This window comes from Arvicola amphibius, chromosome 13 (assembly GCF_903992535.2).
Source record: "Arvicola amphibius chromosome 13, mArvAmp1.2, whole genome shotgun sequence".
Lineage (NCBI taxonomy): Eukaryota > Metazoa > Chordata > Mammalia > Rodentia > Cricetidae > Arvicola > Arvicola amphibius.
This window is the reverse complement of record NC_052059.1, coordinates 28,725,227-28,749,301: the sequence shown is the minus strand read 5'-3', so window position 1 is coordinate 28,749,301 and position 24,075 is coordinate 28,725,227.

Genomic DNA, 24,075 nt, shown 5'->3' with positions numbered 1-24,075 from the left:
AATATAAAGCCAAAATGAATAAGTAGGTCCTTACTAAATTATATGCATAAATATACATATCAACAGAAAATTGAATCTCAGAAGTTTATTTCACAAACTAAGTCTGCCAAACAAGTGCAAGATAGAAATAAATATCAGTGTTATAGAAAAGTTAATGTTCATTCATAATGCTTCAACTGATTTACAAAGCATGAAATTCCTTTTAAAGATTCTTGGCTACAAGACTTAAATCATAAGGATTAGGTAAACAATATAGTAGTTTTAATTTTTTTACAGAGTTGAAAACCTGAGTACTGTGTGTCTCATTGTTTGTTTAGGCTTGGTGTTACAGAAATAACAAAAATTTACATTCTTTGAAATTCTTCAGTTTCTCTGGGGAAAATATAAGATCTCCATAAACAACTAGAGAAAAGCTGATGAGAGTATAAATTGAAAAGCTGAATGAGTTTAAAATCAATACCCTGTTTTTCTAGTTATAAGCCATTTTAATGTCCATTGCTTTGTTTTGTGTGTGTGCCTCATTTATAATACACTATTCTACTGATTTTACAATTTAAAAATCTTATCACTGATATAGCCATGGCTCTTAACAGGTGATAGTGTATTAGAGGTAAAATATGATGTGATATTACACTATTAATCATACCAAATATTTCATTTTCATTGGAGAAGAAAATAAAGCTCAAAAATGTGCAGTTTGTTTCCCAGGACAAGAAACTCAGGCATTGTTCATGTAAAAGTTAAGCTTATATTTCTAAGCTCTGTTCTAGCAGGCTGTATTCTAGTTGCAAATGCTTTCTGCCTTATGACTTAGCACACCTCACTCCTCTATTACTGAGGAACTGGAGAGATTCAAAAGAAGCAGCACTCACTCAGATTGCTTCCTGAGAAGAGGACCATTTGTTTTGTTCCCAGGAACAATTCTTTCCAGAAGTTAAAATGTTAAATGTAATACAAGTAATTGAAAAAAGTAAAGCAAAATATTGTTTTTCTCTGTACCTTCTGGCATACCATTTAAAATACATGTTCTTTCTGTACCAATCATTCATTGTTAGTTATCAAAATATTTTTCAGTTTGTAGCTTGTCTTTTGATTTTAAATTTTTTCACTGAGAGGAAAAAAAATATTTTCCAAATTTTAGATTGTCTGAAATGACTACAAAACATGTTTGTTATTGTGTATACGTTTCTTCTATCTAAATTTTATTTTTATTATTGATCCTGATCTTTTGTTACTTGTTTCTCTTTTTGTTCATTTACTCTAATTAGACTGTGTTTTTTTTTTCACCCACAATTCTTGGATGATCTATTAGTCTGGCTAACCTAGAAGAAACCATAAACTGGATGGCCTATGGATAGACTATAGCACAATTCAGTAGAGAACTCATGGATTAATTGAACTCAGCCAGGGCAGTTGCTTGAAAATTTACAGGTCATTATTGGAAATAAAAAATTTTTTGAAATGAAACATTAGAATCTAAGGATATCTTGCATTGCCAGGACCTGGTCCTTTCTTCTTCCTCTTGCACATGCTCTTAATTTTGTCATTAACTGTGCATGCAGAGATAGGACTAGCTTGAAAGAAAATTCGTCATTAACATTCGTAAGTGGAAACTGAGGCAGCTATTTCCCTACATTGCCTGCACCTTATGCACAAATTCTACATCACTGCAATGAGTAATTATACATATAGTGCTTACAAATCTCATACTGCTAGAGATTTTTATCTCTGCCACATTAGTGTTCTTCCACAGTAGAATGCCATGGAGAAGTTAATTACAGGCTTCTACTTAGAGAAACATCTCTGAGTATAAACAAATCAAAGATATGCTGCCTATTTTTGGATTTCCTGGGGCCTGATGACTCATCAGAGTAAAGAGGTACATTTTATTTCTCTGGCTTCCCAGGTAACTCACAGTACATTTGCTTTTCTAAATAGAAACTAATTGAAATTCTATTTTTGTACCATTAGGTACTAAAACCTAGAGATTTTAACATTATTTTTTTGGTTTTTATATTTTATTTTTAATTTGTTTGTCTAACTTTTTGTTTTGTTAGAAAAACAGAACTCAATTTATATCATCTGCATACTACGTTTAAAAATACACACTATCTTTCCCTTTACTTTAATCACTCCTTCACAGCATTGTCTGAGGTGAATCCATGGCTTTTTCTATCTCCCAAAAGGCAACAAATGTTCTTTGGATGTGTAAACTTCATGCTACTATGTGGGTTTGTTTTAATAATAGAGTATGAAATAAAAAGACAACATTCTTGGACTACCTAATTGTAAGTTCACATATAGATAGAATTGCACAGGGCATTTATTAAAAGACCTGAAGCAGATTGTGAAGCATCCAGGGAAATAGAAAGTATAGGCTACCTAGTTATATTAGGTTTTATATTAGTGCCATTGCTGGTCTCAAAATCAAACTATTAAAATAACGTATTTTCTAATATTAAAAATATTTTTCTCAACAGCCATATTTATAGCAATTCCAATATTTATTTATTATCATTACTTATTTTTATTAGCAAAACATTTTACATTCTCAAGAGAGTGTTGAAGTAACTTCTAGAGAAAGGGGGAGTGGCAGAAGGCTCTGGATTGTTCTTGGCTTGACCCATTTGGGGAGATGGCTCAGTGGGGAAGGTGCTTGTTCTGGAGGTATGGGAAACTGGGATCAGATCCCTAGCCAGGAGTGGTAATAAAGACCTGTAATCCCCAGTGCTAGGGACAAGAAGGGCTTTAAGATCTTCAGGAAGTACACAACCAGTGAATCTAGCTGAGTCAGTGAGCTTCATGTTCAGACTGTTAAGAGGCAATGAGGTTGCCTCTCATCCCCCTCTGCTTTTACATTCACAGGCATTCCCATACCACACAGACCATAAGCAATCTATCAATAAGCATCTCCTCTCTAAAACACTGCTGGAGCAATGCACCTGTTCTCATTACATTCTGTTTCTCTGACAAAAGATTGACCAAGTCAGGCAGTGGTGGTGCACGCCTTTAATCCCAATACCCAGGAGGCAGAGACAGGTGGATCCCTGTGAGTTCAAGGCCAGCCTGGTCTACTCTACAGTGTGAATTCCAAAAAAAGCCAAGGCAGTTACCCAATGAAACACTGTTTCAAAAAGAAATAAAAGGGTAGGAACCAATGAAGAAACCAATAAGGATTCATGCTTTCCTGGTTCACTCTCGGGCTTGCTTCCTGACTCATGCTTGACTTGCTTTCTTACACTGCACAGGCCCACCTCCCTAAGGATGGTGTCATGCACAGTAACCTGGACCTTTCTTATCAATCATCAATCAAGACAGCATTTCTCAGACGTTGCCAGGGCCCAATCTAGTCAAATTAAATCTTCAACTGAGGTTCCCTCTTTCCAGAAAACTTTTAAGTCACATCTAGTTGACAATAAAAGTAACCAGGTGAGTAGAGATCTTGGATTATTAATACGAATTTTACCAAGAAATATTTTAATGTTTTTGTGTATATGGTTTCAGTTATGACCATTTTGTACTGAAAGGCCAGTTTGAGGGCTTTTCCCTGAGACGGGCTAATTATTCCTCTCTCAATAGTCATATTTTACCTATAAATCTACATCCAGAGGTACTATACTATGAGGCTTTCCTCTTCTTTGTTTGCATGTTTCTTTTTTTACCATTGTTCTTACCTTTTAATGCAAATAAATAACAAAAACATACTCAGATATCTTACTTGTATATTTATGCACAGATAAATATATATGTAACAATAATAAAGAACAAGAGTCATTCAACTTGTGTGCAGAAGGACATGACAAGGCTTGAAGGAAGGGGACTTTGGAGGAGCTGCTGGATGGAAAGGGAGCTCGGAATGGATATAGTTATATTTTATTTAAAACGTTTAAAAATGTAAAACACGAATAAAGTTTCTTAAATACCAGTACAAGAGCAGTGATGATATTACAAAGTGTTAACCAAAGAATTTTTGTGTTGTGTTGTGTTGTGTTTCTTTTTTGTTTTGAAGACAGAGTTTCTCCGTGTAGCTTTGGAGACTGTCCTAGAACTCACTTTGTAGACCAGGTTGGCCTCAAACTCACAGAGATCCACCTGCTTCTGCCTTCCAAGTGCTGGGAATGAAGGAGGTACCACCACCGCCTGGCTAAACAGTGAATTTTTAAAAACCGAAAGTTATTACTATGTTTGAAATTTATCATACTATTTACACAACTATTGGGGAATTGCTTTATAGTTTGGAAGTTGGGCCTTATGGTTGAGGTTTTTTTTCCCATCAACTTGACACAAAGTAGAGCTATCTGGAGGGAAGAGAAATCTCATGTCAGAAAATGTCTCCATCTGTTTGGCCAGTAAGGCAGTTTGTGAGCCATTTTCTTCCTTAGTGGTTGATTAAGCATGGTTAATAGAATCTTAGAGAGACAAACTGGGATTCAACCTGAAGGTCAGAAAAGCAAAATAGTCAGTCATCGGCTCTTATCTCGGCCTCAGTCCAAAAATGACTCCAGGAAACCTCACAATGAGACTCAAACTGAGAGATGTTTCCTCCTATTTAATAATCCTCTCTAGGGTTGGGATTAATGGCGTGCACTATTGGGATTAAAGGCATGCACCACCCGGTTTCTATAGCAAACTACGGTGACTACTGGGAATAAAGGTGTGTATTACTATTGCCTTGTCTGTAAGACTGACCAGTGGGGCTGCTTTACTGTTTGATCTTCAGGCAAGCTTTATTAAAATACAAAAGAAATGCCACTAAAGGTTGATATGGGATGGCCCACTCACTATGGGCAGTTCCACCCCTGGGTAGGTGTTACTGCATAGCCTAGGAAAGCAGGCTGAGCATTCGTGTAAAATCCAGTAAGCAGCATCACTCCATTGCTTATGCTTCAGTTCCTGCCTCCAGATTCTTTTCTTGAGTTCTGGGTTTGGCTTCACTTGATGATGAACTGTAGTCCATAAGCAAAATATATTCTTTTCTTCCCCAAGTTTCTTTTGGTCATTGTGCTTTTCACAGAAGACTAACTAGAAGAAATAATGAGTTTGTCACATTAAAATAACCTCACAATATCGTGCTGGTCTTCAAATGTGCCGTAACTTTCAGCGGTACTCATATATGTGAAACTGCATTTTTGTACTCACTTCCCTGCTTTTATGAATAGATTAGCTAAGCTTGTTTCCATAACCAGATGAGGACGGTTGTCCTGCTTTTGTTATTTTGGGTGATAACATTAACATTATCTTTTATATACGAGATTTTTTATATATTTTTTATTTCAAAATTCTTGCGTTCAAGTTAGAACCTAACAATATATCATATCTCTCCTAGCATTCTCCCTAGTTACAGTGGTTTGAATAATCATCAGTTTTTATTATATTTATTTCTGTACCCTGTGAACACGTGTATTACTTCCACAGCCTGCAATGGAAGGTTGAGATCAGTTTCCCTGGGTGACTCTAACCTTCTGCCTTGTTGTGATAGGATCCCTCTTGTTTTGCTGAGCCTAGTAGTCTAGCCTAGCTGGCCTGCCAACTCCCAAATGTTTCTCTTGTTTTGCCTGCTTTCACCATATATGAGGTCTAGGATTATAGTTTTTTGGGGTCTGTATATTTTTGTATGCGTTAAAAAAGAAGGGGAAAAGAATTTCATTTTCATCGCTCATATTCTCACTCCTCCCACTCTTCACCTGGAATTTGGAAGCTCAGTCCAGTGCTTGGATGCAGGTCCCTGCCCCTGTTTCTATCAGTTGCCAGATGAAGATTCTATGGTGATATTTAAGACATTCAGCAGTCTGACTACAGGGCAAAGCCAGTTCATGTACCCTCTCCTATATTACATAGGGTCTTACCTGGGGTCATTCTTGTGGTTTCTTGGGAATTTCCCTAGAGCCAGGTTTCTTGCTAGCCCCATAATGACTCCCTCAATCAAGATATCTCTTTCCTTGCTCTCATCTCTGTCTTTCCTCCATCTTGACTATGGGTATACCCATTGAAACAGTGTACCTGAGCAAATGGGTACTCACCAACTCCAGCTGGAATGGGATGGAACAAGCATAAGGCCAAACTAGTCCCTCTGAATGTGGTTGACAGTTGCATGGCCACTAGCAGTGTCACCAGGATTTATCCCTACTGCTTGTACTGGCTTTTTGGGAATCTATTGTCTTTCGATAGATATCTTTCTCAGCTTAGATATAGTAGGAAGGGCCTTGGATCTTCTCCAAAGCAGTGTGCCTTACCCTCTCTGAGGAGTGGATGGGGAGTGGGGGTGGGGGTAAGTGAAGGAAATGGCAGGAGAGGAGGGAGTGAGAACTTGGATTGGTATGTATAATGAAAAAAGATAGCTTGTTTTCTTTTTAAAAACTAAAAATTAAAAAATTGTTCATACAAATTTTTGGCAGGTTTAGAGATTAATCTTTTGGCCTAGTGTATGACAGGCAAGTCATTTACATTCCAAGTACAGTAGTCTTGATAATAAGCTCTATGTTTATACAGTTTTCTTTAGCCTGTTCACTTACTTTTCTCCCAGCATCTTAAGGCTTTTATCTCTTACTTTCAACTGTATCCATCTGGAATTTATTTTGGAATAATTAATTTTTGGCCTCCTAATCCTAGACTTGAACATAACAAAAATATGTTTAAAACAGTCACCATTATACTCACACAAAGAATTTGGTTCTTGTTCCTACACAGCTTGTACTTTTACTGAATGATCCACCATCCTTGCCCTGGATCATCTTTATGCCAATCAGCTCATTTAAAAACAAAATTTTATTGTTTAGTAAAAGCAAGAAAAGAAAGGAAAGGGAAAAGATGTAAAGGAAGAAAAATAACATAGGAGATGAATAAATATAAAGAAAAATCCTACTTTTTGACTTGCAATGAGGAATGGCATTTCCAAAACTTATTATGTGACCATTTGTAATTGCCTAAGTCTTCATAGGGCCAACACTCTGGGACCTGTGTAGGCTCAGAGGTTGCTCTATGAACAATGCTTAGTTCATACTAAGGAGAGCATGTTTCTTTACACAATGGGTTAAACAGTTGCTCAAAAGTAACACAATGCATTGGCCAAAGAAATCTGCAGAGTGTCAGTGTCATGATGTATCAAATGATCTGTGAGGCTATCAAATATAACAGTTCCCTTTGATCTCCCTCACCCACAGCTCTCAGTGCTTTGTCAATACTATTCTACTTAATTTTTCTTTTTGAGTACTTATACTGTTTGATCTTTGTGCTACAATTTTATAATAATATAATATATAATATAATATAATAATTGATTTGTTTTCCTTTTTCCTTTTTCAACTTTTTTTTTTTGGTTTTTCGAGACAGGGTTTCTCTGTAGCTTTGGAGCCTGTCCTGGAACTAGCTCTTGTAGACCAGGCTGGTCTCGAACTCACAGAGATCCGCCTGCCTCTGCCTCCCGAGTGCTGGGATTAAAAGCGTGTGCCACAACCACCCGGCCCCTTTTTTAACTTTTTGAGACAGATTCTTATTCCATTAAGTATCAACATTCTCATTTTCAACTTGTACATATAATGATAGATTTCCATTTTTATATATTACTTGTTATTAATATGCTCTACATATATTAACATTATTTTCATGAACATTTACAAAACATTTTAAGCTTTGTGATGAGTTCTTAATCATTGGTTTACTAATTTCAGAGTTGCATAAAGATTTTTAAACAATATGAAGTCTTGATTAATTGATACTAAAACATTTTGCATTATTTATTTCCAATGAAATCTTGTGCCAAACATAGACAAGTGGTAAATGTTTGTTAATATAATAAGGTATATTTTACTTAGTAGTGGCGGCTATAAACTCTTATTGCTTACTCTTCAATTTACTAATCTTTTAGGTATTTCTCACTGTATTTAGCAACTAAAACTGTCTTTTCTGGAAAAGTGGAGACTTTCTCACTTCTGAGGTAATCGTATCCTAGTAGTCATAAGTCGAAGTCAGCCAAATTGACCAAATGTACACCATAAGTCAGCATACAGTTGAAATCTGGGATTTTTACTCTCAGGAACCAGGTAGATTAAATTCTGCGGCACAATTTTCGCTACAAGTTTATTCATATGTCTGATATGGCATCAGATCTGAGTACAGAAATCACTGCGGTTTCATTTATGATGAGATGCTTGTAATTTTCTTTCAGACTCTCCTAATATTTGCTTTAAAACTGTGTAGCTATGAGCTCTAAAGTGTTATATGCAGAATTGATTGTTTTATACTATGTAACCTTTATTCTTCATCTCTAGTGATACATTGTGCTTTGATGTCTCCTTTGAAATGACAATTATAGAAGAATTTAGTTGCTTATGTTAGAGCATTTATGGAAGAAACCTTTTCATCTGTGTCTCCACCCACTTATACATTCATCTTGTAAATAAAATCTAATTAAAGATTTATCCAAACAACTCTATTATTATCATTGAAAAATTTAATTTGTTTGCATCTGAAAATATTACACATATCTGTTATAAATTGATTTCCTTAGTTTAATATTCACTCTCATTCCTTCTCTGTGTGTCATCTAGTATATCATATTGTTCATCTTTTTCTTTTATTCTAAATGTTTTCTTTAATATTCATTCTCAAGAATACTAGTATAAACACAATCATTTGCTGATATGACAAGAATAGTGGAGGACCTACAAATAAAACCTGGATAATGATGTTTACATCATGTCTTACAGTTTATAGTTTAAAATTTTAACTGAGAACTTCATAGTGTCCTTAGGCCAATTTCAATTTATTGTTGTTTATTTGGTTTCTAATTTTGAATTTTGATAATACATCTATTCAAATTTTTATTTCTTTTTATTTTCTAAAGAAATCTTTTTTTGCTGTGACCTGGTAAATTTTTCGAAGGACACTATTTGTTCTTCTTTGCCAGTCCTCAGTCCCAGTTATCAATGGCGGATTGTAAACTGATTTGAAATTGAACTAATTCGCTTTCATTTCTTGTACATATTTATTCCTAATACGCATGAATTAATAGTTAAACTAAAAACAAGAAGTCTATCTTGCTTTTACAGATACAGAGTCTCCTCAGAGTTTACCCATTCACTCTTTTTTAATTTATGTTTTTTTTTAATTTTTTTATATTAGCCCCAGTTTCTTCTCCCTCTTTATTCTCTCCCTCCCCTAACCAACCATCCACTTCTCAGAGGGGCATGAACTGGCTTTCTGGAGCCTTTCCCAAACATGGGATACTTTGCTCAGCCTTGATAGAGGGGGTAGGGCTTGGTCCTGCCTCAACTTGCTATTCCATTCACGCTTAAGATTGGTACCCTGTGAAGATATCCCTTAGTGTTAGAGCATTGCATCTTATTAGAATAGAGTGCAAATACTTCTTTCATTTGAAGAATCTTTCTGTCTATATTCTTTTGAAATCAATCTTGAACAGACATTATACAAAAATCAATTATTTCAATTTTATTATGAAATAGTTAAGGCATGGGATCTAAAGAAAAAAAGATTTTTTTCACATATTCCATTAAGATGGACAACTGCAGAGAAACTTAACAATTTCAGATCTTTCTAAATTCCATTCATACTTAAGACATGGAAATGTTGTGAACCTTAAATTACACTGATTTTGTCCTTGTTGTTTTGCTTTGGTGTTTTAATAATATTTTTGTATTTATTATTGTATGAACAAGTATACTATTATGCTTAACACTATACTTGGATACATGACAATTTATCATAAAATAGTTTCTAACCTCCCAGAAAAAATATTAAGTTATAACAAGATTTAAATCTTTAAGAAATAGCTTTCATTGAATAATACATTTACAATCTAAATAAAAGCAGAGATATGCAGGATAAATTGTTGATAATGGACTTCAGGGAGAGTAATGATGGGGATGTGAGCAAAATTACCCTTGTGTGGGAAGAAGGCAAGCAGACCATTGTAGCTCAGCTAAGTATACGCCTTCAAGGCACTAACTGATTCCTTTTACTCCTTTCTAATAGCATGGATCACAATCCCAGCTACAAAATAAAGTGAGTGAAAAGACCTTTGATTCTATCCACCAGATGGTTGCCTTTAACATTATTAAAGGGGATATCAGATGGCTTAACTGGTAATGTGCTGTCAGCTCATGCACAAGGACCTGAGTTGGGATCACCAGTGCCCATGTAAAAAGGGAGGTGTGACTGTGTGAGCCAGTAATCATGGCACTGAGAGATTCCACAGGAGTGAAATTTTGGAGGCTCACTGGCCAGCCAATAGGAACTCCATGTCCACAGAGCTGCCTTTTCTCAAACCATAAACAGGGAGCAACAGACGAGAAGATAACCAATGATAACTCTGGCCTCCAAACACTAGTGCACAACCTGCATGCTTGCACACACAAATATCCACAAAATGAAATGTTAATAGAAGAACAGTGTGCATTCTCAAGATGCCTGTCTCATTAAGAGAGAAGTGCTTGGCATATAACACAAACGTGACAAATTTTTGCCAAAATAAATGTGACTGAGTCGAAGTGGACCTCATTAATAGACAATGCCCATTCTTCTCCACGGCTCTTCTGTTATAACTGGAATTCTTCAACATATGTTTTGGCATTAATAATGTTTTATCACGAAAATCTGTATAAAAATAGCTTCAATTTCTTACATAAAGTGACTAGATATCTGCTTATATAAAGTACAATACGAAAACATGTTCATATTGATTTATAAGAACATATTTCCTTTGAAAGTATATGACAAAGATTGACATTTTAATGTAGCTGAGGGTAAAATTTACTTTCCAGCAATAAGAAAAGTACGTTTTGCAATTTTATCAACTTTTGGATCCAATTTGGCGCACGCTGCCCACCAAAGGTCTTTTCTTTTTCTTCACAATATGCATTCTCATAACTCCGGAGTAGAACTCTACTTATCTGCATAGCAGATGTTTATCTGAATTAAATCAAGAAATATATCTGCTCCTGTCTAAAAGTCAAACAACAGAAAACCAAACAAAACAAAACATAAAAAACCTGTGTGGTGACTGAACCTAATCTGGGTGGACTCAAAAGGCTGTATATACAACCAACTTATATGGCTTGGAAAACACTACACATACCTACACATACCTCAAACAATCAGTTGAAAGTAGGCACATAAAGGAAAAAGATGCATGGTCTGAATCTCTGTGAAGGTCATTCATCTTGTAGAACATGACACGTTCCTCCCGATAATATGACTGGTTATGCCAGTTTCCATGAATTTATCCTGTCATATTTTATTTGAGAAAATTCACTAATAAAACAGTCCTAGGTGGTGGCGCACGCCTTTAATCCCAGCACTCGGGAGGCAGAGGCAGGCGGATCTCTGTGAGTTCGAGACCAGCCTGGTCTACAAGAGCTAGCTCCAGAACAGGCTCTAAAGCCGCAGAGAAACCCTGTCTCGAAAAAACAAAAACAAAAACAAAAAACAAAAAACAAAAAAACAAAAAAAAAAAAAACAAAACAAAAAAAAAAAACAGTCCTAGGGAAGACATCTCTGATAGGAGAAATAAGAAGTCACCTTGTCATTTGTTTCCCTTACTCTGGGATCTGTCCTGTTTCTTACAGGGAACCTGACATGGTTGTCAAACTGATATTACAAAGATTACAAGGAGTGGTCTCTTGGGGCTGGGAAATATAACCACATACTAGTTATGTAGTGTGAGAGAAGCTAGGGGAATTGCTGCTTTTGATCCAATTCCATAAAGAAGGTAATTGCCAAGTTGCCTGTGTTGTGCTGTTATAGAAATGTCAGTACAGTGTTAAGGTTTTATACAGCCCATGGGTTTTACACTTCAATTGGATCCTGCAAGAATAGAAAAGATTTAAAGTCAACCCTGGAAACAGTCATTTAGTGTGGTAATCAAGAAGAATTTTTCTAAAACCAGCAGTCTGAAAAACGCTTCTGTCATTTCCACTTTAGTGACTAACCAATAACTCACAGAAGGAACCTACTAAAATTAAATACATTATACACTTAATGGAATTTTTTTCCTGAATATTCTGATGGATGGTGGGTTTTACTCTTCTTGCTGATTTTTACATTCTCAACACAGGGTATTTGAGATTTTTATGGTCAAGGTAGGAATTGCATACAATGGCCAAGATTGCTCTGTGGTTGACCTAAACATATATTAACCTGTTTTCCTTTCTAATGAGAAAACTCATGTATAACTCACACTGCATATGTAAAAACTGTGTCAAGAAGAAGAAATAATTATTAATACTTAGCAATTAAAACTCAGTACTTGGGCTGATGAACTAGCTCAGTGAAGTGCTTCCATAGCATGAGGCTCTGGGCTTAATCTGCAGCATCAAAATAAACTCAAAGAACAAATCAGAATTCTATTTGAATACTACACTTATGCTCTGTGTGTATGCATCATGTTAGAATTTGAGGAGATAGGCTAATTCAATATAGTTTATCATTTATTTTATTACACATTTTCTTAATCAAGGTGCATGGATATGAGTTGATTTATAACCATATGGACCTCAGAACACTGAGCACAGTTTCTTTTAATTCACAACTTTTTGGCTGTTTAAGGAGACACTGCCCCTCCCCATGTAGCCAGCTGATAATCTGTAGGGTAATGTTATCCTTAAATTATTACACAGCAGTTTCCAAAGAAAAGGGTGAAAAAGTACCATTGCATAGGATCACTCTTTTTTAATCTTTCTTTTTTCCTAATTCCTTCCTTTTTTTCCTTTCTTCCTTCCTTTTTTTCTCTTCTTTTGCTCTGGATCATTTATATTTAACTTGTAAAGAAAACACATTATATGCCTATAGAAATTAACTCCATATAATTAAGGCATCGTCAACTAAAAGTCAACGGTGATCATAAACAGACTGTGTCACCATTGAGCCTTCTGCTTTGTTCACCATAAAGGTCTGATTTGTGGGAAAGGTTCATTCATTTGAATGAAGCATAGTATAATGACTATAGGGATAAAAATAATTTTTAATTTTAACATTATATGTATTTCCGTGAAAACCTTGAGAGTTGGCAAACAGTAAAGATCAGGGCACAGTTTACACAAACTATAGCAATTATGAGAACTTTGAAAATTCAACAGTGCTCAAGTACCTGAATGAAAAGTCCCAGGGAGGCCTGAGCACCAGTCTTTTTCAAATTCTCAGCTGACTGATTTACAGAGCGTTGGGGATTACTCTGAAACTATTTCGATGAACAATACTTAATTATATCATTCAAGCAGTACTGCATTCAAGTGTAATTTTACTTAATTTATTCTGACAGACTCACAATTCCTTCATTCATTATTCATTAACTATGCATTTATAGAATGCCTGCTGACAGGTGAGTGGTATGTATATTGTTGACAATTTCTGATAAATGTTTTAGTTTTATCCTCCAAAACCTTAGAGACATAAAAGTAAAAAGATTATTCTACTTGGATTCAATTATTCACAGATTGTTGCATAAGTACTTATGAGAGAAAAGCAATATCCTTTTAATTCTTTGTGGTTTGATATATTTGATTTTTTTCTCTCTTAATGACTCTGAAGATGCTTTTCCTTATAATTTTCTTTGTTCATTTTATCCAACTGCCAAACACTTTGCATACTTTTGTCATGATCTCTAAATAGCTAAATTCAAGTGGAGTGGAATCCTAACTTAGGTAATTCTATTCTCTTCAATTGCCTAACCCCCAAAGCTATTTAAGTACTTGGTAGACTTCAGAAATTCTACTATAACTATCTGGTAAATAGCTTTTAAATTATATACCAGATTGAAATTGTAAAAGAGCTTAACTGTGTTCTAAACATCAATATACAAAAATCAATTGAGCTTCTTTTCATGGACAATGAATAATATAACAGAGAAATTAATAAAGCAATTCCCAATAAATAATACTAACGTGATGAACTATTTCAGTCTTAATTTAAAAATAAGGTTAAAAAAAACTATACACTTCCTAAAATAAATATTTTGGAATAAAAGAAGACACAAATAAATGAAAGGACATCATGTATTTAAGAATCCAAATGTGGTGATTTAAAGACTACTATTTACTTAGAGCCAACTGAATTCTTTGCAGAAATTAACTACTAGAAACAGTATAAAAATTTAAAGGGTCTAAAGTAGTCAATCTTTAAAAAGATCACAGTTCTACAAATCAAACTTCTGTATTTGAAATCGTACTCTAAATTATAGTTGTTCAGTCACTAATTCATGAGACCCAGGTTATCTATGAATGCATGCAACCAGATATGGGAACTTTTCTTAGTGAAGCTTTTTTTTATTAAATAACTATATAATTCTAGCTGTAGATAATAATAGTATATCATTATGAATCAGATAATAAACATATCCAATCTCTCTGTTTGTATCACATGAGTTTCGCGGTGCTGTGAGACCAGTCACAAATAGTCAAACTTACACCGTCAGATATTAAAAAGTACTTTGACAAAAAAAAAACACAACAATATCAGTAGTATTTTAACTCAACATTGCAGATACAGGCTTTTAAAGTTTAGAGGATAACTAAGTGTACCATATGTGTACCCTATTTTGCCAATATATTCACACGCATATAGATTAATATATCATAGATTAAGTGTTATATAATAATAGTAATTAATGATACAATAAAGAGATACATAGTATTATTATATTCTTATAACATTTGTAACGTAGCGCTTATCTTGTTTGTTTCTTTTTGCTATGATAAAACACACTGACCAAAACAACTTAAAGGGGAAAATAGATTAATTAGTTTATAGTTCTTCTCCAAGTTAGTCTATTGTTATAAAAAAAAATAAAGGCGATAAAAAGTTGAAGCAGCCAGTCACACCCACAGTCAATATTAGTACTAATGAATGTGTGTTTGTATTTATCCCACTTTTTCCACTTTTATAAAGTTCAGAGTCATCCTTCTAGGGAATGATGCCACTAACTGGTGTGGGACAATGACCTGTATTCTGTCAATTATATTTTAAATAAATGCTGATTGGCCAGTAGCCAGGCAGGAAGTATAGGCTGGAAAACCAGACAGGAAGTAGAGGTGGGTCAATGAGAACAGGAGAATTCTTGGAAGAATGAAGTTCTATTCTGAAGTTCTGACCCAGACACAGAGCAATCAGGATATAACTGCCTCACTGAAAAAGGTACCAAGCCACATAGCTAACATAGACAAGAATAATGGGCTAATGTAAGTTATAAGGATTAATAAGAAGCCTGAGCTAATGGGCCAAACAGTTTATAGTTAATGTAGACTGCTGTATGAATTCTTTTGGACTTAAAGATTGCAGGAACCAGGCAGGACAGAAACCCGAGCAACAACTGACAGTGGTGGATCTTGCTTCTTCAATTACTGTAATCAAGATACACTGCTATAGATGTGCCTACAGATGAACCTGATAGAGACAACCCCTTTTTAGGACTCTTTATCTGGGTGACTCAGGATTGTATCAGGTTGAAAATTAAAACTAAAGACTACAAGGCCATTATTAAATAATAGATATTTGAAATGAGCCCTGTAATATAGAGACTTGTTAAGAAACTAGCAACTTCATAGACCGATGTCTATATAATGTAAATACATAAAACAAATAAATGCTCTTCAATGCTAATGGAATTTCATGCAATTTGAATTTATTGCTTGTTTCTGGAGTTTCCCACTTAATATGTTCAGATTGTGCTGACTATAAATGACACAAAACAGCCAGAAAACTACAAGGAAGAGCTGTTTTTAAAAAATACATTTTCATTATTCAGATATTCTTCATTTCCTTTTCCTACTGAATATAATTATAGCTAGTAACTTTCATATTAAATTGCATTATTTATAACCATACTTATAATAAAGACTAAAATCTTATCATGGCTTGTATTACCCTGGTTCATCCAACTAGTGTGAGCTTCAAAAGTTATCATGCTGTTTTTTTTTCTTTTTGTCTTCACAACCATCATTTCTTCAGGACGCTGGGTTTAGATGCAATAATGTTCTAAGACCTTAGAGCCTTCCAAGCTTTCAGTGTGTTTATTTTATTTTATTCTTGGAGAATTTGATTCCTGTATAAAGCGAAATAAGGTAGTTTTCCACCTTCTTTTCCCCTCCAGCTCCTACTCAAACACACCAACACCAGCTTCATGTCTTCATCTTCATCTTCTCTAACTTTTCTTTAATTTTGTAAAAGTCAACCTGGTAAATTCAATTAATGTTGCTAAATTGTGCATGAGTATGGGTTTATCCTTGGAGCATGGAAAAATATCTGCCAGTGGCCACACCCTCAAATAAGAATGATTATCGCATTCCCAGAAGTTCTCAACTGCCTATGGCAAGGTGTAAGTTTAATAAGGAGTGCTATAGTAAGGGGTGAACAATGGAGAACACTTCTCCATCTATGGGGGAAGTTTGTAAGCTTGAATGACTTGGTCTTATGCAAGTAAGGAAAGGTACTGTGAACTTACGTGTTGTGAGCCACAACATGTTAAAAAAATAACCAGATTTTAAAGACAACACTTATGTCCATCCTCCAAATTCTACATTATGTCTCAAATCTTCTCCCACAATGGTCCCTGAGCTCTGGCAGGTTGGGTAGGTAATAAAAATGTCACATTTATGGATAAGCATTCACAGTCTCTTATTCTCAGCACCTAGACCTGTTTGTTATATGCCTCTGCATTGACTGTTGACCAATAGAAGAAGAAACTTCGCTGAAAAAGTTTGAGAGCAGTGCAGGTGTATGGGTATAAAGATGTATATTTGAAAAATAGTTTGACAGTGTGACCATTTAACCTAACATTAATAATAGGTTTTACCCTAAAGCCAAAATCAATGGACTGTTGACAAGAATTAGACTATCAGCCATGGAATTCCCTTTTGTAGAATAGGCTGCAAATGTAAAATAATGCAGCTAGTAACACCCTAACAATTATGTCACTATTATGCCAGTGGACAAAGCTTACAACGCAGGTTAGTATTGTAGCATACAAGATCAAGTACACACAACCATCTATAATTTCAGTTCTAGGAGATCCATTGCCTTCTTATGGTCTCAGAAGCACCAAGCATGCATGTAGTACATGTTTATGAGCAGGCAATGCACTCAAAGACATTTTTAAAAAGATAAATCTATTTTAAAGCCAACTCTAGTAAATGTCGCTCTCACAGAACCCCACTTCTTTTACATATTGAGTAACTATTTCACTTCCTTTCAGTGGACAGAAGTGCATGTCACAATCTTAATTGTTTAACAACTTAAATTTTTTGTCATATATCTTTAAGAAATACATTTAATATTCACAACATTTCCAGTTTAATAATAACAACGAATTCACTTTAGTGTTTATTTTACTTTTCTTTTATATATTTTTCACAACTAGTTTTAGAATAGGTGAGCTGAAGCTGCTAATGCCATAATTTGGTACCTAACAAACAGAAAAGCAGAAAGCCGTCCACTTTACAGTACAAGGTTTTCACAAGATACCTAACTCTTAAAGCAGTCACCAATATGGGCTTAATGGTCAATTTTCATAAACCCATTTGCATAAATTCCTAAATATGATTTACTTTTATTGCCAACAGAGCTGTACTTCCTCTATGATACGTTTTTTTTTTTAAATACGGCATATGTTGCTTTTTATGTTCAGTCTTAAGAAAGAATACATGGATAAGTCTCTAACTTAATTTTATTTACCAAGTACCAGATGCCCAGTAAAAGCGATTTCTCTGTTATTTAAATATTTTAATTAATTTCTATTTCACTCTTCATGATTCATGTTTACTTTCTATGTTACTTAACAATCCAGAAAAATTAGCTAGGCATAAATTTTTAAGTAGAGACTTATTCTCACAAAATAATAATAAACTGTATTCTTTAAGGAGTGAACAGAATTAACCATTCATTTCATTTTGGATATGAGTCTCAATAAGTTGGACCAGCTAATCTCAAAATTCACATATTAAACACCATGTGCTCTGAGCCTCACCTGAATTTTTTTTAGGCAGTTGTAAAAATGAGGAAAAAGGCTTCATATCTGTTAAGTCATAGTATGAGAAAGACAAGGATAAAGCTGAAATCCAAATTTCAGAAATTATCAAAAGATAGAGTGGTTTCAACAATGGACATAGAGAGCTAATTTGTAAAGGTAATTATAAAAATGTAGATTATTAAAGGTTTCTTGTTTTATTATATGTCATTATCTAACTCAAGTACTTATTGTAAGACTGTGTTATAAATACTGAGAGACACTGTTTCAAATATGTTCGATGTCACTTACTGACCCTCAGTCCTGATACGGAGATTTTCAAAGTGCTTTCAAAAACAAACACTTTAAGCCATGAAGATATTCTTTGCCATCGAGATACTCTGTTGCTTTTCCTGCCAGGAACACAAAGTACTAAAGAGGCTCAGAGGAAATGAACAATGTTTACCTTGAACACAAACTGCTGTTTCTATGAAAACGTTTGATTGTGCCTTTTCCAGGAAAATACCTCCACATTTTAAAGCTAAAGTGGAAATTCCTGAAATATTTATCTATTATTTAAATCTTTTGTCAAGTGACTCTTTTATTGAAGATTAAAGTAAATGACTAGTTACTTGAAGATTGATGTGATAAATGGTACTAGAATAATTAAAATATACATTTCTGAAATGGTCAAATTAAGCATTAAGTATGAATATAATAGTTTAATAACAAGTCATAGTTATAAGTATACAAACTTGAAACAATTTGATATTATCTAGACTTCCTGCCATTTCATTTAGACAAATTACATAATCATTAGTAAAATATTTTCATCAGTTTTGTATAGAAAATATTATGCTACTGTAAAAAAAGAAATTGGAATGATCTCACCGAATGTGCAATCTATGATTATTGGGAGAGAGGTAAGGAAATGCACAGTGACCTCAGTGTGATGTAAATTGAGTTACAGAGTGTGGAGATTTCTCTCTAGACTTTGCTGGGGGTAGAAGAAATGCTAAGTCGGCCTGTGGACCTAGGTCTGGGGCACCTTTATTTCAGGGAGACATCAGGCCCCTAAATATGTTGAAGCAAAATCCTTCTGTGTACACAGCCCAGGTAGATAATAGACAAACATCCTACTTGGTCATCTGCCTGCATAGCACGCACATCTTCTGTGTGAAGAGACTGTAAAGAGAACTTCTATAAAATAACCTTTGATAATCCAGACGGGGAGCCTACTGAGGAATTGTTCTAGAGAATCAAATCAGTCTTTCAAGGAGCATAAGCCAACCGCAACGCTGTGATACTGAACAAGCATAGATTTCCTTCAGAGAACATGAACGGCAGCGAGCACGTCTTTATAAAAGCATGTGGCGGTTACAACATGTGTGGCAACCGATTCTCCGGAGACTCAGCAGCATTCTTCTTCAAAATAAAATCACCGCAGCGTAGAAGAAACACCATGAGCTTTCATCACCGTGTGATCGAGGAAAGCAAGTCATTCACACTGGGAGATTCCTTGGAACAGCCTGTGCAGCTTTATTTTATTTCAATTTAAATTTTTATGCTACTTAGTTGCTGCCAGGTACTTTTGGTAAGCAGGGGATGCTTAGTTAGGTATGAGAATAAGCCTTGGAAGAAATGACTGTTTTTAGTCCATTTTCTACATCTTATAATCAAAAGAGGCATATTGAGCAATTGTAGAATCAGTGATTGGGGCAGGACCAAGTCCCTCCCCACTGCGTTAAGGCTAATCATAGCATTCCATCATAGGGAATAGGTTCCAATAAGCTCATGCACCAGGGATAAATCCTGGTTCTACTGCCAGGTTCACCTCAGATAGCCCAAGCTTTACCACTGCCTCCCACATATAGAGGGTCTAGTTCGGGCCAGTGGAGGCTTCCCAGCTGTTGGTCTAGAGTTCATGAGTTTCCTTGAACTTGGTTCAACTGTCCTTGTAGACTTTTCCATCATAATCTTGGCCTCTCTTGTTCATATATTCCCTCCTCTCACTGGATTCCTGGAGCTTGGCCTGGTGCTTGACTGTGGATCTCTGCATCTGGTTCCATCAGTTATTGGATGAAGGCTCTGTGATGATAGCAGGGTATCCACTAATCTGATTACAGGGGAAGGCCAGTTCCAGCACCCTTTCCTCTATTGCTAGGAATTTTAGCGAAGGTCATTCTTATGGATTCCTATGATATTTCCCTAGATCCCACTTTCTCCATAACCCCATAGTGGCTTTCTCTCTCAAGATATCTTTGTCATTCCTCTCCCATTCTTTCCCTCTCCTCTCAACCATTCCTGTGCTAGACTTTGTTGACTCCCCTTTGAGGACCTTTCCCATTGGGAGGAGAGGATGGAAGGTGGACCGAAGGGGGTAGAGGCAAGGAATCAGCAGAGGTGTGAGGGGGAGCTATGGTTGGAATGTGAAAATGAAATTTAAAGAATAGTAAATAAAATTTTTAAAAAATGAGTGATTGTGATGATTGGGATGATTCAAATTGGTTGTCAGCTCAGAAGTATCTATAATTACCAAGAGAGTATATGTGATGGATTATCTAGATTGGCATTATGGAGGAATGTGTGCCAAGTCTACTAATATGCCACACCATTGGCTGGGATCATGTAACGCAGAAAGTGAGCTGAGCAATAGCCTTCTCTTCCCACTCTTCCTGACTGCAGATATGATGTATCATCTACTTCAAGCTCCTCAGTCATCAATCTGCTACATTGATGGCCATGCACTGGGGCTGGGAGGCATAATCCTTGCTTCCTTAAGTTGCTTTAGTAAGGGTGTTTTGTGAAAACAACAATAGAAATAACAAATACAGGAGGTTGGCACCAGAAAGTGGGGTACTATTTTGATAAATTGAACCATGTAGTTCTTAGTCTTTGGAAGACATTTTCTTTTTTCTTTTTTTTTTTCTTTCTCATGGTTTATTTTTTTTTATATTTAAAAATTTCCATCTCCTTCCCTCCTCCTCCCCCTCCCTCCGCTCCTCCTCCCCCTTCCCGCCCCTCCTTTTCCCCCTTCCCTCCCCTTCCCTCCACCCATACCTCCCCTCCCTCCCTCTCAAGGCCAAGGAGCCATCAGGGTTCCCCACTCTATGCTAAGTCCAAGGTCCTCCCAACTCCCCCCAGGTCCAGGAAGGTGATCGACCAAGCTGAGAAGGCTCCCACAGAGCCCGTCCATGCAGAAGAGTCAGAGCCCAGCGCCAATGTCCTTTGCTTCTCAGTCACCCCCCGCTGTTGGCCACATTCAGAGAGACGGGTTTGGTCGCATGATCCATCAGTCCCATTCCAACTGGAGTTGGTGATCTCCCTTTAGTTCTGTCCCACCGTCTCCATGAGTGAGGGGTGCGTTCACTCATGGAGACGGTGGGACAGAACTAAATGGAAGACATTTTCTGAAGGAATGTGTAAAAGTTTAGAATTTTGTGTTAGAAAAATTCTTGAATACTGCAAACAGAAGTTAGCGAGCCATTATCTGGCAGCTTGGAAGATGCAGTGGAAACTTTAAAAACAAAAGCACTAAAAAGATAAAATGAAAAGTACAGAAAGTGGATTCCTGACTCATAAAGATTAAAAGGATTCAAAAACTTCACTGGGAATTGGACTTGGACCCATTCATATGATATGCTGGCAAAACAAAAAACAAAAAAAAAATAACCTTGCATTCGGTCTTTCTGCTGAAACTTGAGAACTAGGTAAATGTAAGGGCAATGGACTAATTTATTTCACATTAGAAATTTCAAGATAGGATACCATTTAGGCTGTGTTATAGCTACTACTAAAGTTCTCATCTAGACCTAAAATAAGACAGATAAACAGATGGCATACACATGTATAGAAAATGTGCATGTTTATGGAGAATAAAGAGCTTGATGAAGACCAGAGTCATGGTAAAATGCTGAAAAAGTGAACACAATTGATAAAGCAAACGCTCCTGGTTTTCACTGAGGCAAGAAAAGGGATCTGTTATTATGGAACTGTTCATAATTTCCTGTCTATCAAAGGCCCCAACTTGTGATATGCAAATTTATTTGAAACGAGAGCACCTAAATGGAGGATGCTACTACGGAGGGTTCCATGGTCCCCAATACTGGCCCAGGGCTCAGCATAGAGAAGTTGCTGCAACTGTTGTCCAAGGGGACAAGGTTCATTCCAAGACATTAGTAAAAGATGGTGGCGTCATCCATAAGGTGGTGGTTTTGTATATATGACAAATGTAAGTTTGAAGGAGTCATGGAATATTGAACCAAAGATCTACCAAAGTCAAGCAATGTGTTGGGATCCCTACAAAGAGGGCAAATTTTGTTATTGTTTAAAATTCTAGCCAATTTTAACTAAAATTGTCATGCTAATACTAAAGTGTTATGTATGAGGTATATGCTGCTTCATTTAATATTAACAACATTTTAACATAGTGAAAATTTTGTTTGAGTCAAGATTGGCATATGCCTTTTAAGGCTGACTATTCGCATACAGACTTTTGTAAGCATGTCATCTTTCATGGACACATGCAGATCTGTGTCTAGGAAACCTGGGGTTTGAAGACTGGAAAGAACGGGACAAACTACAGTCTAATGTTATATGCAGCCTTACCATGGTTTCAGTGTACTTTTGTAGCAAATGTAAGAAAAAAGCAATGATCCAAAGAAGGTTGAGTTAAGAAAAACACGATCAGAAAACATGTAAATAAATGTCAGTAAGTACGGAATAAATATTAACAGAGCAGCCCTTTCCCAGAACTTCCTCAAGACAGACAAATTTAAACACAATTGAATGGCACATACAATAGACTGTATGTAGGAAAGCATTAAAGCAAGGCAGAAGGCCATATCCAGATTCAGGGTACACTGACCAGCTTGGGTTTGATAGCTGTGTTCTGACATCCAACAAGAATAAACATGTCTTCTAAATTTAATGTAAATGTTTGTTACAGAAGGTATGAAATCATGTCCAAGAACAACCTAGGGAACAAAACATTAGAAGAAATGGGATTCCCAGAAAAGGTGACACCTCAGGTAAAACTTTAAGAAATGCAAACACTTTTCAGAGAAATAAGAGAAAACAGTGCTAAGTGAACAGGTAAGCAAGGACAACCTGCAGAGACTGGGATGTCATGGAGAGTGTGGGAATCCAGAACCTGCTTTAATGAAGCACAAGTTAAAACTTCTAAAAAATATAGTCAACAGGGAAGCTGTTTTTAAATTCTTGGGAGGGAATGAAACAGTTTGGAGAAATAAGGACAGCAGGGTGCGTTGACTGTCCCAGTGGTGCAGCATGCCTGGGAGGCAGCTCTCAGCACAGATGGAGCTGGTGGTTTCAAAGATGTTGTGAGTTCTGTTTTGATTCTGTCTCCTTCCTATTTCCCAATCCCTCTTCCTTCTTCCTCTTTTCTTCCTTTCTTTATTCCACATTTTTCTTTGTGTTTCGTGTGACGCACAGACAGGTGCTTACTGTAAAGGAATAATGATAGAACGTAACAGACCTAGGCCAAGTGCAACTAACATGGCTAGATTTTATATCTGCATAGATTTTAGAATAAAACCTACATAATATTCAAAATGTTTGATTATATGCAATTTATTCACCTATCTGAAGCTAGTTTGTTCTAGATTGATGGGGCATATTTCTCAGAGGTATAAGTTAATGTGAAATAAATAAGAGAGCATATTGTTACAGAAGTAATACAGAGCAGTGAGAAGTTGTTAGGTGTGTTGTGATTTGGATATGGTATTTAAAGTCAGAGAAGATTTTTCTATAGTTTATTTTGTGAACGTACATTAATTTACTCAACCAATTATGAATTGCTGGAAATTGAATAAGCTTTTTTCATTACTCATCAGTCTGCAGGAAGCTTATATAGACAAGTCAGATATTTCTTATATTTTCATTATTCGTGTTTTATCTCTCACTTTAGAAGTGGAAGTGCAAAAGTAGAGGATTATGTCTGCTTTTAAATGTAAATACACTGATTAAAGAAATTTAATCTAATTTTGATTTATCTGCTTTTATATTAATTATGTAGCAGCTTGGGCTCTCTGAAATTATGGATCGGTATAATGTTCAAGGTAGTTGTAAACGTCTATTAGAAGATGTCTTTACTTACATTTTCA